The following is a 14,887-nucleotide window of genomic DNA, read 5'->3' on the forward strand; positions in this document are numbered from 1 at the left end:
TTTGTCTGATTATGTGATCTGTCTTAAAGTTTTAATCCTGGTTTTGCATTTAATTATCAGTGGTCCTTTACTTTTTAGAGGCCTAAGAATGGCAGCTATCTTCCCCCTTGTGATCTAGCTTTTGGAATCATTGAGGTTAAGAGATTTCTATCTGTAATTCTGTAGGAATGGTTCCAAAATTTAATCCTAGATTTGCATTTTTTGAGAATTTGCCAGCAAAACATAGGAACATGGTTAGAGAGGCCCCTGTCCCCTAGTAGTTCTAACTTAAATTTCTTGAGCAATTCATATTTGTTAGTGTACTTTCTTTCCCATCAGCTTGTTTCTTACAGCACCCCAGTACTTCCTATGAGGGACCCCAATCTTTTTCTTTACCTCTCTTCTCTCTTGCACATATATTCCTAGGCTAGTCTTTGCCTTTATTATTTTAGGTTTTCTAAATTTAAAATCCTCTAATGAAATTGAATATCTCCTGCCTGGTTTATAGGGTGACATTTGAAAAAAAAAAACAGAGTCCCATTCTAATCTAACATTATCTTTCAATAATTTTAGGGACAACCATGGTAGCTTAGTTCATTAGTGATGTTTCCTTTTGAACTATCGGTTTTTACTTTTATTCTTCCATTTCTGATACCTTCTTGGAAAACCGTTAACATCTTGAGGATATGCGCTTCCTCTGAATTCTTACAGTATTCACAACTGTTGGGTCAGTTATAATCTAGTCATAAAGTCCTAATGGAAGTGTGTGTGTGTGTGTGTGTGTGTGTGTGTGTGTGTGTGTGTGTGTGTGTTTATGTGTTTATATTTACTGGAAGAAAAGTTTCTGCCAAGGAGCTGTAAGAGTCAAGTCAAGTTGTTTTTCATTTCCCTATCTTGTTAATGGAGTGGATTGGGCCAAATGACATTGATATGCCTTTCTCATTCTGAGGATCTATGATAATTTGACCTTCTTTAGGGGAGAAGAAATTGGAGATCTTACTGTGTTCTTGGATGAAAATATCAATACAAGCATTTAGTACCTTCAGGACCTGTTCAGTCCCACAGATTTCTATTTTCAATTTGCATATACCTTTTCTAAGAAGCTTTTCAACCACAAGAATTCAGAAAAGATTACTTGGGGATAGATTATATACCAGATGATATGTATTGGGGACAAAAATGCATTATCCTTAGGATTGATAGAAAAAATAGATTCATCTACTGTATAAACTTAGTCTTGAGAATTTATAATTTGCACTTATTTCTTAGTATTCATGGTGGATAGGTTCCAGGATCCACTTTCCTACAGACACCAAAATATGTGAATATTCAAGTTGTTTATATAAAATGGTGTAGTATTATTTGCATTTAACCTACATACATCATCCTGGATACTTTAAATCATCTCTAGGTTACTTGTAATATTTACTGCAATGTAAATAGTTATTTTACTGTATTGTTTAGGTAATAATGACATACAAATGCTGCATATGTTCAATAACAATTTTTACATACATATTTTCAATCCACCTTTAGTTGAATCTCGATATTAAATCCAACTTTGTCTTTCATTTTCATTGAGTAATGCTATATAGTAAGAAAGTTGTGTTTTTTTTAATTATTTCATAACTTGAAAAACATTAAGATATTCAAAACTCTAGAATAGATGCCAGGTGACTTTTTATTGTAAGCTGGTTGGTGAAATATTGTAAGCCTGCATATGTATGTACATATATCACATGCACATTATACTTAAATTAAGAAGGATACCCTTAAATTATGAGATACTATTTTACATTGACCAGACTTTAAGAATATCTCTTTAAAGTGTGTTGACATTTAATTGACCTTTGAAGGTTCATTCTGTTAATCATACTGAAAGTGCTAAAGCTATGGTTGACTGCTCTGGTGTTTTTATATTCAGTCGTGCTTAGCATATAAATTCTTCAGCATAATTGCGACTTATTTAGCAAAAGTTTCCTTTCTTTGAAAATGTGAGTTGCCTTGTATTTTTTTGAGTCTTTTTTTTTTTTTTTTAATTTGCTTCAGGCCAAGTTAGAGGTCTGAATTGAAATGTTTTCTTGTCATTAGTTGTATGGGGTGTGGCTTCTTAATACACAAGTAATGGAAATTTCTTGTCTAAATGAAAAGTACTTTTATTCCTGCAAAAGTTAGAACTCTTCAAAGTACAATTCTAAAATTTAGAGAAGTGTAATACTTCAAAATATATATATACTTTTTTAACATAAACTTTTATAAATCAGTTCTATTGGTGTAGATTAAAAGTATCAGTGCTAATACTTTTTTTATTAAACAAGAATTCACAGGAACTATCTTCATGAAAAACTATAATTCTTGAATGATTGTGAGTAGAATTTTGCTATATCTGAAGAATTACAAAAAAGTCAAATATGAATATATTTTTTAAAAAATATTTTATTACTATCACTTAGAGAATGTCTGTAAGATTTCTTGGTCTTATATTTATGAAATCAGCATTTGTTTGGAAGTAATTTTTAATATGGTTAGCTAATTTTTTTCCTTTTCTTTCTCTTTTTTTTTTTTTTTTTTGGTATTGGAGATGGAATGCAGGGGTGCTATAGCATTATACCACTGAACTACATCCAGTGTTATTTTTTGTATTTTGTTTTTTCTGAAATAGGGTCTTACTAAAGTTGCTAAGGCTGGTCTTAAACTTGTGATCCTTGCCTCAGTTTCTAAAGTTGCTGGGGTTATAGACATGTGCCATTGCTCCAAGCCTTGTTAAATTCTGACAGAAAAATAAAAACATGTTTACTATTTCTTAGTAATTTACTTTTGGTACTTCAGACATTTTTTGAATATTTTTTCTACCTTAAAAATGGTTATTAAATAGGAGATTAAAGTTTAAACTAGTTTTCATTTTCATGATGTAATTTTCTACTGTACAAATATGTAGTTCCAATTTGAAATGTGCTGTTTCCTTTTTATAAGTTTTAATTATATTATTATATATCACATTATATTATTTATATATTCACAGCAGGGTAAACAGTCCAGTTGTCATGAAACTGACCTTATTTTCTCACCATCTCTTTTACTATTCCTTACTTTATCCTGTTCTTTTTATTTCATAGTGCCCATGTGCAAATGAAAAATGCATCATTTTTTCTTAAATAAATGTTTTACTTCAGATACTTTTTTTTTTTTTTTAGAGAATTTTTTTTTTTTAATATTTATTTTCTAGTTCTCGGCGGACACAACATCTTTGTTTGTATGTGGTGCTGAGGATCGAACCCGGGCCGCACACATGCCAGGCAAGCGCGCTACCGCTTGAGCCACATTCCCAGCCCCTCAGATACTTTTTTAAAAAAATGGAATATACAGTGAAACATCTTAATTAATATTATCTTAATAAGGCCTAAAGAATGCAAACCATTGCAATACAAGATGCCCCAGACTAAGGGTGAAGTCTCATACTTTCATTTTGTAAGGTGTTGTTTCAGCAGATAGACTTATTTCTTCTGTAATAATTAGTGTCTTGGGATCAGAATTGACTAAATATACAACTTTAAGATAAAGCCTCATTTCTTCAGAAATCTTTCTCAATTCCTAGTAAGTCTTTTGGATAGATGGTACACTAAAAAAATCAGTATATTTGCTATTATTTTATTGTTTGAAGCTTGTTTTTGCCATTATGAAGACCTTCCTGTCATTTGGATCTGGATACATGTATTCAAAGATGATTTATTTTCATTTTATTTAACAAATTCTTATATTTTGTGTAACAAATACTGTTTTAAATACTTTAAAAATATTAGTTTATATAATCCTCTTAACTCTATACTAACACATAGCTTCATTTTACAATTGAGAAAACTAAGGTACAGAGTTTTATCTTGTGGTAGGGCCTTAAGTTGGGGGAGACTACTGAGGGTCGGTCAAGAAGATAACTTAATAGTAGTGCTAAGAAGCAAAAGAAAGATATGCAGGAGTTGGGGGAAGATGAGTCTGTTTAGGAAAGAGTAAGGATTCAGCTGGGCCTAGACTTAAAGAGAGGCATGTCATCCTTACTCAATTTTAAGTCTTTGGGCTCTAGAAGCAAAGGACAAACTTAGAAAGAGGAGCTGCTCCTCAGGTTTCAGCTGCCTGTTCAACCTGGCAGGTGGATTGCACTGGCTCATGTGATTCTTATAGGGCTGCACCAACCGTTATGTCTTACCTCCTAGCATTTCTTGGCTGACTCAGGGCCATTTTGTCCCTGAAGGGTTTAATTTTTCCCTCAGCTGGGAATTTGGGCATTGCAAATCACTGGAGAATTTTTTTCCCCAGCCTTTACTTCATTCAGCCCACTGCAGCTCCTTCCTTATACTATGCATATTCCATTGAAATATTTTTCAGTAGGGTCTATGCATCTGTATTTTATGAAATTCAGAGATTGATGTTAAGCAACAAAATTAAAGGTCAAATTCATCTTTTTTGTTGGAATTGGAGAGCAGTTAAAATCAGACAATATGGAAATATGTAGTAAAAAGTAGAAATATGGAGGAAAAAAAAAAGAGACAATATAGAAAAGAAGAGATAAATTGGGATGGGGAAGGATGGTAAAAAAATGGAGAGAATTGCTGATCTGCTTTACACCCACACCTCCTCCCTGAATTCACAGTAACAGCAGCAGTGTCACTCTCTTTTCCCTGACATGTGTTTTACCAGGGAGTTGAGCATCGTGGGAGTGGAAAATTTTCCTCTTCTGCATTTTGAAACTTGGATGTGCTGCTTTAAGATGCCACTGGTATCTCAGTAATGTTTGTTTGTACTGGATATTATCTCTGTAGCCTTTGTGGATGGGGCTTATAACACAAACAATACTGTTAACAGAACTGCAGGTACTCGATTGCTATGTTTATTTTATTAGTTAAAAAACTGCCAGAGCCGTAGGACTTCTGAGCACATTTAGAAAATACCAGAGGCAATTTTAAGAACAACTTTAGAAAGAAAGAAAAAAATAAAAGGAAAAGTTAAGGCTTGCATGCTTTAGAATACTAACTGCCATGATAGATTTTGCCCCAATGATTCTAAATTAGGATAGTTCATTTTAAAAAGTTAAGTGTAAAGTATTCTTCATGTAGTATAGAATAAGTCCCCTTTTCTTAATAGATAATCTAGCAGAAATATAAGTGTACTGCTTTTGTTTCATACAATACAGAACTAAAGTTGGAACAAAAATTCTTTGAGGACTTTTAGTTTCTTTCTTTGCTGCTGTTTAACTCATCTCTCATGACTTTTCTTGGTCAGACACAGGTTTGAAAGAATGTCTTACTTATTTGTGATTATATTGGGAAAGAATAATTGAAAATGACCCTTACAGAAAATCCATGATACATGATCATCTTACTCTTAAACTTTGTAATAATTCATATTATGGCCCCCCTTTTTATAAGAAGGGAAGTATCCCTTTTTATCATGTTATCTGTAAAAAAGGTAATTATTTATTAGCATTTATGAAAAGCATTCTGTTTAAATAACAGAATGTCAAGCTAATCTAAATGGCAAAAGTGTCAATTTGGATAAATTCATTTATTTTTAAATAGTAGTTCATTCCCCAGATGGAGAAACATGATCCTATCAGGTTTGTTTAGAACCCCATCCATGAAACAAAGTAAATTAAAGATTTTTTTCTGATACTTGTATGGCAGTAACATACTGTTCACACATTTGAGGAATCACTAATAAATTACCTTTAGGAAATAGAAAAGAGGAAAAGGAGTTTTCCTTTTTTACTCTTATTTTTACTTAACCTACTTTTTTCCCACTTCATCATCCTTTTCTATTTTATGGAAATATTCTTTTTGCTCTACTGTTCTCCCCATTTGAGCATCCTAGATTGCCACCACACCAAGATTTTCTGCTTTAAGGCAGAAATGGAACCTGGGCCTAGAGCTAGGTGGAAATGATTCCATACTTTCTCAGACACTCTGTCCTCCTTAGAAGCAAGAGAAACAAAACAGAAATTGGTGGTTTGTTGCTGTTGCGTCTGCAGTTGCCCTGTTTGACCTGAGGGTTTTTTTTTTTTTTTTTTACCTCTGTTCTTAATGTTTAACTATGTGGTCTTACTGTATTTCATCATTATCTCTAGTGATTCACATTTATCACAAACCTGCTGTGAGTACATATTAATTAGGTGAATAAAGTAGAATGCAATCATCACATGGGTTTTAAAATTACTATTCTTTCAAAGGAAGGGTGTTTTTTATAGGTTTATGTTTCTTTTGTTGAAAATCTATAAATTCTTATTTGAGCAACTGATAGTCCAAAACACTTTAAGTCAAATATTAACTTGCAGTAACTGCTGATTTTGATGTGAGTGAGCTATTTTAAATTAAGTTACCCATTCTCGTGGGAAATGGTATAGAAATCTTGCAACCTGATTTGGTTGGACTCTGAGTAAAATTTTCATTGTCACTGTTTTCTGTATGCTTTCTTCCTGTTTGCCTCTGGTATAAGCTATATGAGCCTCTTTGCCGCTTATAACCCAGTCCCCACACCATGCAGTATTGGAGACAAGTAAGTTCTTCTGCAGAAAGCTTTGTAAGTCTGGTGCTAACTACTGTGTCTGTAAATATACTCTCAAACAATTTTGTAGTTCCACTATTTTTAAAAATGTGTGGGTGTGGGAAGTGATGTTGAATGAGTTCAGGGTAATTGGTGGTTCTTTATATTAAGAAAAATCACACTAGTTAGAAGTCTGCTTCCATAATTTGTGTATGTTTAATTTTTTAAAACTTGTAGCCCTCCCTCACTGAAGTTTCCACTCTACCTCATAAATTTAAGCAATGAAGAGTCGAAGCATTTTATAACTAGAAGGATTTTATAGAGAATGTTATGAACCCTCTCATTATAGTTAAGGAGATTGATGTCCGGTAAAGTTAAATGAGATCATGTAGCTTGTTTAGTATGTTTCTATTAATAGACACTGTTCTGATTAATCTGTCCTAGCATATTAATAATCAGAAGGTAATAATAAGGAAACATAGCTAACAGGCCTATAGTACTTTCTCATATATACCTGTATCACTTCTCAGGAGTGCTCTATGAGGTATAGGTATCTTAGTTTCCACTCCTAGAGAAAGCAGGCTCATGCTCTGGGGGAGGGAGGAGGAGGTTATAGACCTGTCTATACTGACATCTATCAGAAGGGCTCAGTTTTCTTGTTTTCCCATCTTGGGAGACCATCTTGGCAGAATCATAGCCTATCTCAGGACAGTTCCCAAGACCACAGGATGGAGAAATCTTATCTTCATATGTTGGCTCTGGCTCTTACTTGGGACCAATTATTGACTTCTCTGCCTATTTCATAACTTTTTTTTATAGGGGGAAAAAAGTACATTTTTAGAGAACTATGAGCTCTTAAATTTTTCAAAATAAAGATGGCGTATAATTGTAAAAGGTGTGTTTAAAAAATCTCCTTACCAGCATTTTAACAATTCAGCCAATATATGAGCATCCACTATATCCCAAGCACATTGAGGGTCCCAGTAGCAATTAAAACAAAATTGTGACCTGGACAGAAAAGGCTTATGCAATCTTCCCTCTTTTTAGATTTATTCACGTAGAGAACTATTCACAAGGAATGTCTTGCTTTTGTCTATGTTGCTCTTGAGGAATGAAAGTATTATTTCTTACGTCTGAAATGAGTCAACATTTTTAATACTTTGTATTAAAGTAACCATATTAGAGAAAATTTGTAAGTTACTTTAATATAGTAATGATTATATCACTTTTTTCTTAGATTTTCTTTAACCTGATGAAATATCTGAAGTTCTCAGTTATTCCATAACTTTGAAAACATGTTTTAATGATTATGTAATTTCAAAGTGATTCAGTTTCTAAGTATGTCTATCTGACTTTTTATGCCAATTTATTATTAATATTATATTATACAAAATGGTTAATAAAAAGATTCTAAATTAACTTTGACTTTATAAATGCTTTCTAAAATAAAAAATAAAAAATGAATTAAGTTGCAGATTCCTTTAACTTGTTGAAAAAGTTGACAGAAGTATCAACTTTGTACTTTGGACCTGAATTAGAAATTGATGTTTTTCAAATTATGAAATTTATAAACACAATAAATATTTAAGAGGCAGTTTCTGTTATAGAATTGTGCGCCTCTGAAATGGTTATTACTCTGAAGGAATAGTACTAATCATGTCGAATTTTTACTGTTTAGGGAATTATAGCTTTGATTTTTTTAAAAAAAGACCAAGTTTTGAATTCTGCCACATGATTATTACAGTGAAACTCATCCTAAATTTACATAATGTTCCCTCAGAAATGTCTGTTTCAGCAGAACTGGGAGAGTATTTCTTGTGAGAGAGGCTCTTTGTGAGGAAGAAGTCTAATGGAGCCTGAGCAAGGAAGGGTGGAGCTGAGCCAGCAGGTGGTCTGAGGGAGGCTGCCTGGGAATTGCTGACAGTGTAGGCTGGAGGAAAGGGAGGGCGCTGAGGCAGGAGGAGCGGAATGGAAAGTCCCTTATTAGCCTGAAAGCTATGATGCTCTGACCCTCTGGAATCCCCCTCCCTAGTAGGAATGCCAGCCAAAGTTGGGGAGAGGACAGGCTCCCAGCAGATCAGGGTGGGTGGAGAAAGTAGGGTGATAACAACCCAAAAGCTCATGATAAAGTTTGAGAGCTCCTGTCTGGGAAAACTTGGCCTAGATAGTAAATCAGTACTATTTTAAAGGAGAGCTTGGCAGTGAATAAATACATGAAAAATGAGTGAGTGACTTAATTGTTTTCATCACCAAATGGTCTTTTCTACTCTTAATTTTTTGGTTAACTTTTATATTCAATTTATAATGAACTATTATTGATTATCTCATATTTATTCACACCCATGAAGTCTTCTTGCACCACAAATGATCCAGAAAGACTTACAATAAACAAAACATCAGAACAAGAGAGTAAGTGATGGGTGTGATTTCTACACTCAATCCTGTGATACTGATGACATACCTGTGATGGCAACTGCTTTTTCATGCTGTGACAGGGATGAAATGAAGCCATGCATTGACATTGCTTGTCATACAACAAATACTTAGTTGAGGTTATAAGACTATATATATATGTGTGTATATATACATATATATATATATATATATACTTACATATGTACTTTTTAGCTTAATTCTTCATTTTCACTGCCATTTTATCAAAGAATGCTTATTGAACAAAATAATTATGTTCATTTCTACAGTAGAATAGATTTTTTTTAATATATATAACTCTGGAACCTGTATACTTTCAAGATAATCTTCTCTTCCTAGAATTTCAGATTCTTAATCTTTCATGTGAGCATAAGCCATGAGAAATTGTTCTCAGGGAATTCCTGTGCCCTCTATCCATTTTCACAAGGCAAGGGCCAGGTAGGTCTTTATTTGTATTACTTATAAATAAAAGCTAACAAAAGACTGCTTATTAGCAAGAAGTATATTGAGAATTAGAAGCCCTTGAACTAGGTTAAAAACAATGAGGACTGCTAAGTGTAAAAGAATAAATCAGAGAAGACAAAGATTAATTTTAAAGTGTGGATTTTTTTTTTTTTTTTTGTACATTTAGGTCACTTCCATTTCGGATGAATTCTAGGTATGCATTCTACAAAAGGAAGAGAGACCACTTATGTTTGTCTTCATGTATGTTTCAAAAAAAAGAAAAGAAAAGAAAAGAAAAAAGGACAGAGGCTGAATGCCAACACTATTAATGCAATTGCCTGAACTGTAGGGCCTCAAAGAGAGGGAGGCTGGAAGGATGCAGAGCCTGGGCACTATGCCCTGTGCTGACTTGGAATACACCCCTTCCTGGAGCACCACTGCAAAAACTCTGGCCTGAAGACTGGGAGGTTATAAGGACAAGAGAAGAGAGAGGTGAAAGCAGAGAGAGAAGCTTTATTCTCTAGGTGACCAGGGTTACCTACATGTACATTTTCATTTCCATCACTCTCTAAAGAAGAGTACTAGAAGAGAAAGAGAGAGACACATAGACATCATAACCTTCACCAACTGCTAAGTGCCTAAAATCTCCATTCAGATATGGGCCATTAAATTTATGTGAATAAATTGTGAATAGTTGGTGTAGTGAGCTTGGGTGCCTAATAACATTTTAAGATATTCTTAAAATGTATATAGCCTGCAGAAAGTACATTATTAAAGAGTCAATTGAAAGGGTCAATATTGAATCACTTAGGTGAGCTAAGAAAATTCTTAAGTTTTTTTTTCTGGGGTTGGTCCCAAACTATTCCCCACAAGAAGGAATTAAACAATTCTTCAAACAGATATGGGAAAGAGTATAAAACTTGACCAGGGTACAGACATCCAGAGCTATACCTTTTGGGTGGGAAGACTCAGGGACCTCATCTAATAGAGCTAAAGAAATGGAATGCTCATGGTTTTGAGCTAGACAAGTTGTTTTTGGTATTTCCAGAGTTATAAATGACCAAGCATTAAATCTGATGTATTTAACAAAATTCGATCTTATTCTGCCATATTTGTTTTTAACCCATGATTTTGAATAGATTTACTGGTCACATTTTTCATATAGTAATAAGATTTTTTCAGTCTTAAGCAAAATTACTTAGTTCAGTCATTATAGAACAGTGGTTCTCTGCCAGAATGATATAATGGAAGCGTTAGATGACTCATGCAAAATATACAAATTCAGCAGTCTCCTCATCTACTGATTAAGAATTGCAGAATGGTTGTGGTAAGAGAAAATTAAGGTATATGGAGTTAGACAAAGCTGTCTAGATAATCTGTTGAGATAGATAGATAGATAGATAGATAGATAGATAGATAGATAGATAGATATAGAGAGAGTGAGATATGGCCTAAACAGCTCAGTAACCAAAAAACAAATAGTTTAAACACCTAAATTGTACTAAATCTCACCAAAACTAACAAAAGTTTTCAGTATCTATTGGAATAAATATGCTTTAGCTTTTACATAGATACCATCTTGCTTGGATCTTGCTGAAAAAGAAATCTATACATATAGGCCATGAAGTACTATACTGATAACTGGTAAAATGGCCTTCCATTTATGAACTCTTGTGAACTATGATCTTGTGGTCTTCCATGCTTTCTTTGGATAATTTGTTTATTTATTGTTTTGTATGTGGGGGACTGGGGATTGAAACTAGGGGTGCTCTACCATTGAGCTACGTTCCCCAGGCCTTTTTATTTTTTATTTTGGGACAGGATCTACTGTGTTGCTGAGGCTATCCTCAAACTTGAAATCCTCCTGCCTCAAACTCTCAAATATCTGGGATTACAGGTGTGTGCTACCATGCTTGGCTCTTTAGAAAATGTTTTATGTCTGTTCGTAAACTGCTGAGTAAAAACCTGGATTTTCAAAGTTGTGCTAAGGTTTATCTCGCTACATGTTCATGGAATTATTTGTTATCCAAAGTGATTTGCTTAGTATATACTAAGTCAGTTTCCATTAATCATTTTTAATTTAAAATTATTACTCAAAATTGGTAAGATTCCAAGGCAAGCAGAGGATCTATCACTTTCTAAGACCTTTTTTTTTTTTTTTTTTTTGCGTGTGTGTGTGTGTGTGTGTGTGTGTGTGGTGCTGGGGATTGAACCCAGGGCCCTGTACATGCAAGGCAAGCACTCTACCAACTTAGCTATATCCCCCGCCCCTGGGGATCTATCACTTTCTGAAAAATTTGCGGAAGTAAAAATATTTTCTTTTTGTAAATGGTAACTGATACGCAATTTCCTCGTAGGGTGTAAGTTTGGGGACTTATCTGTTTTAATTAAAGCATACCCTGCCTGTGTATTTGTGTATAACTTAAAAGAAATGGGTATCTTGGTGAGAGTTCATGAGGTTGATAACTGCTGCTGAGTTTGAAGGATTGACTCAAACTCTGGTCAGCAGTGGTATATGAATGCCAAGTACTAAGAATTTCTGGAATGTAGAATTGCACAGCACTGATAAAGTTTGCTTTGTTCCCCTATGTGACTTGACCCATTGAGAAAATGTGGTTCCCTAGGAAGTTTTAATAGTTCAAAGTCCTTAGTTAATAAAGAAAAAGGCCACAACATAATTCAGCTTGTTTTCACCTGCTGCCTCAAAGATTAACTTCCTTAACCTTAATGGGATAGAGTTACCCTTTGCTTTGAGAAAGTAATTTATGGAGCTTTTCACTTTTGTTAATTTCAGTAAGCATGATGCTGCTCCTATTTGTGAGGATTTTGTTTTTGCTCTGGGTTGGTGTCACAAACTCCTAAGTCTTCTGCAACTTAAGAACCTATGGCAACTTCATCTAAAACCAAATCTCGGGGAAAAGCACACCCACTTTTCTGTATCAGCTTAATCTTTCACTGGACTCATAAGGGTTTTAAATTACCTTAGGAAAGTTGTGACTGATAGAGCTTAACCTTCAGTTTTCCTCATTTATTTTCATAGGAGAATGGGAGTGGAATTCAAAACATTCAAATTTGGAGTTAATGTGCGTCACTCCGCTGAGAGTGATAAGTTTTGTGTTTTTCCAGTGGGAAACTTTGATACACAATGGGATACAAGTGTGTTATATACCTCGTTATTCCTTTCTGTTTTTCTTCTGATTGTTGCTTACTCTTTCAAAAATCAGCTGACTGTACAAGTTCTCCCTGGGAGCAGATTTCAGAACAAAAGTGATCTATAAACAGCACGTAAGTCTCTCTTTTTTTGGTCAGAATTTATAACTTTTCCTATTTTTATTTATAGTCTAAATTCACTTAACTGCAGCTTTTTAATGTTACATGTGCACATTATGCTGTTAAAAGAGTGTAGTTTCTATGTTTGCTTACTTATGCTGTAAGAAGGATTTTTATTACATAATGCATGCTGGAGCCATATTAAGTAACCTGGTCTCTTGCCTGTTGTTTCTTTTAGACAACAGTAATGGATGAAAGCTATTTGCATATGCGGTCTCAGTGTATCACAACATTTTATAGAAACTTGGTAGATGAACAGAAGACATTCATGAAGCTTTGTGCTTGTTTTGAATTTGAGACATTTTCTAGAATATTTCTGTTAGGGGCTTTTAAATTTACAAATTGTTGTCTGTATATCTGAGAAACACCTGCTGGGAAGCTTTCTTCAGGTTAACCAAACCAAAAGCTGAAGAAGGCTTATTCCTGTTGACAGTGAGCGACTGTAAACATCCTCGACTGGAAGCTGTGAAGCCACAAACTGGCTTTCAGTCGGATGTTTGCAGCTGCCTACTGCCTCAGACTTCAAGGATCCACTTGAAGAGCAATTATCTTGTTTACTAAAACTGGATACCTTGTTTTCTTTTTGATATATTTTTTAAAAGCTTGGGTAAAAATGGTGCAAATTAAATAACTTTTAAACCTTCTTTGTATATTTTTAAATAGCTTCAGATAGATAGGAGAAGAAATACTCTTGTGTGTATATAGAATATGGTGTGTGTGTGTGTGTGTGTGTGTGTGTGTGTAATTCTTAAAAAGAAAGTATTCCTGAGAGAAATGAAGAAATGTATTATAATTTTTTTGTTATTTTTAAAACCAGTATATTAGATAGTATTTTGAAAGTCATTCTAAAAAAGTGTTCTGTTTTATCCTATTTGTCTTCATCTGCAGTTTCAAAGTAGGTGTTTGAGCCATTCACAAAAATTTCTATTAATGAAATATAGATTATTTGAAAAGAGAAAAAAGTAAAGGCCAAATCACTTTTACATTATTTGACTTAAACCTCCTTTATTTCCTTCTTAGTCTTTAAATAATAAAGTATCAGTTAATTGTTTTTATTTTTTAGATAGTCAAGTATGTAAAATAAACTAATATTGATTCAACTGATTCTTATTTTAAAAATATGTTTGTTCTTGTTTTCAGCAGAGTAGTTTAGGCCTTGGTTGAGACTTTTTCCTCTCAATTGAACAGTTTATGCAATAACTCATATTGCCTAAAAATAATAAATTCTATCCTAAATATATGAAAGCTGTTTAAGATTGAGAAGCCTATGATGATTTTCTGTAATGAACTTAATTTCTAGTTCATCTGTTTTTGTAAAACTTTATTTTTCTTATGGCAAATTTTTAAAATATAAATATTTATTTGCTTGAATTGTTGAAATTAGAGACTTTAAAAGAGATGAAGGCAGCATTCTTTATGTTCTGAAACACAGTATTTTAAAATGTATTATTTTCATTAATTTATAGCTTCTGTTCCCCACTTTACTGCCCATTGATGAAGTGATAGTGAAGCAGTGTGATTATCTCATTATTTTAAAATCGTATCCATTCTCATAGCTGTAATGGAGAGACATATGTATAGAAATGCCTGTAAGTTTCCCTTGTACATAAAGCCATCAAGTGAAAAAATTCAATTAGTCATGCCAGCCATGAGAGGTTAGTTGGCTGCCACTGAAATGCAGGGGACTGAGTGGGGGAGCCCTCTGTCAGGCCCTGGGGTCTGGAATTGAGAATGTGGCCTGTTTTAATAGGTAAACGGAAAACACTTAAGAGCAAATAACTCAGCTGTGTCCCAGGGAACCTACATTATTTCCCAGGGAATGACTATAGGTTGGAAGAAATGGGTAAACTTTTCCTGGTTCTTTGACCTTCACTGTCTTTAGGTTCTCTGCGTGTGTTATTCCAAGCACCCCCCCCCACCTCACTGCTTTCTAAAATTTCCATTTTCCTCTTCTATTTGCTTATTTCCTTCACACAATAATTGCTTATTGGAATTTTCTTCAGTTGTAAAAATTACAACATTCTTAGATATTATTAAACCAACAAATGCAAACCTCCATAAAGTCATTCTGGTTAGTTTTAAAATTGATACCTACTATTTGTTTTGTTTTGTTCCCCACATTTCCACAGTAACAATCTAAAATGCTATTTTAAAATATTAACAGTGTGCT

General features: G+C 33.8%; 1 long non-coding RNA gene across 1 annotated transcript in view; it reads left to right on the plus strand.

Annotated features, from left to right (window-relative positions):
- Positions 1-11,299: 11,299 nt before the first annotated feature.
- The window catches only part of LOC120889066 (uncharacterized), a 28,497-nt gene continuing 24,909 nt past the window's right edge, over positions 11,300-14,887 (plus strand). Inside the window, exon 1 of the long non-coding RNA XR_005732848.2 lies at positions 11,300-12,672. This is a non-coding gene — a long non-coding RNA (uncharacterized LOC120889066). The remainder of the gene's footprint in view (positions 12,673-14,887) is intronic.

Source organism: Ictidomys tridecemlineatus, chromosome 8, assembly GCF_052094955.1.
Source record: "Ictidomys tridecemlineatus isolate mIctTri1 chromosome 8, mIctTri1.hap1, whole genome shotgun sequence".
NCBI classification, from domain to species: Eukaryota; Metazoa; Chordata; class Mammalia; order Rodentia; family Sciuridae; genus Ictidomys; species Ictidomys tridecemlineatus.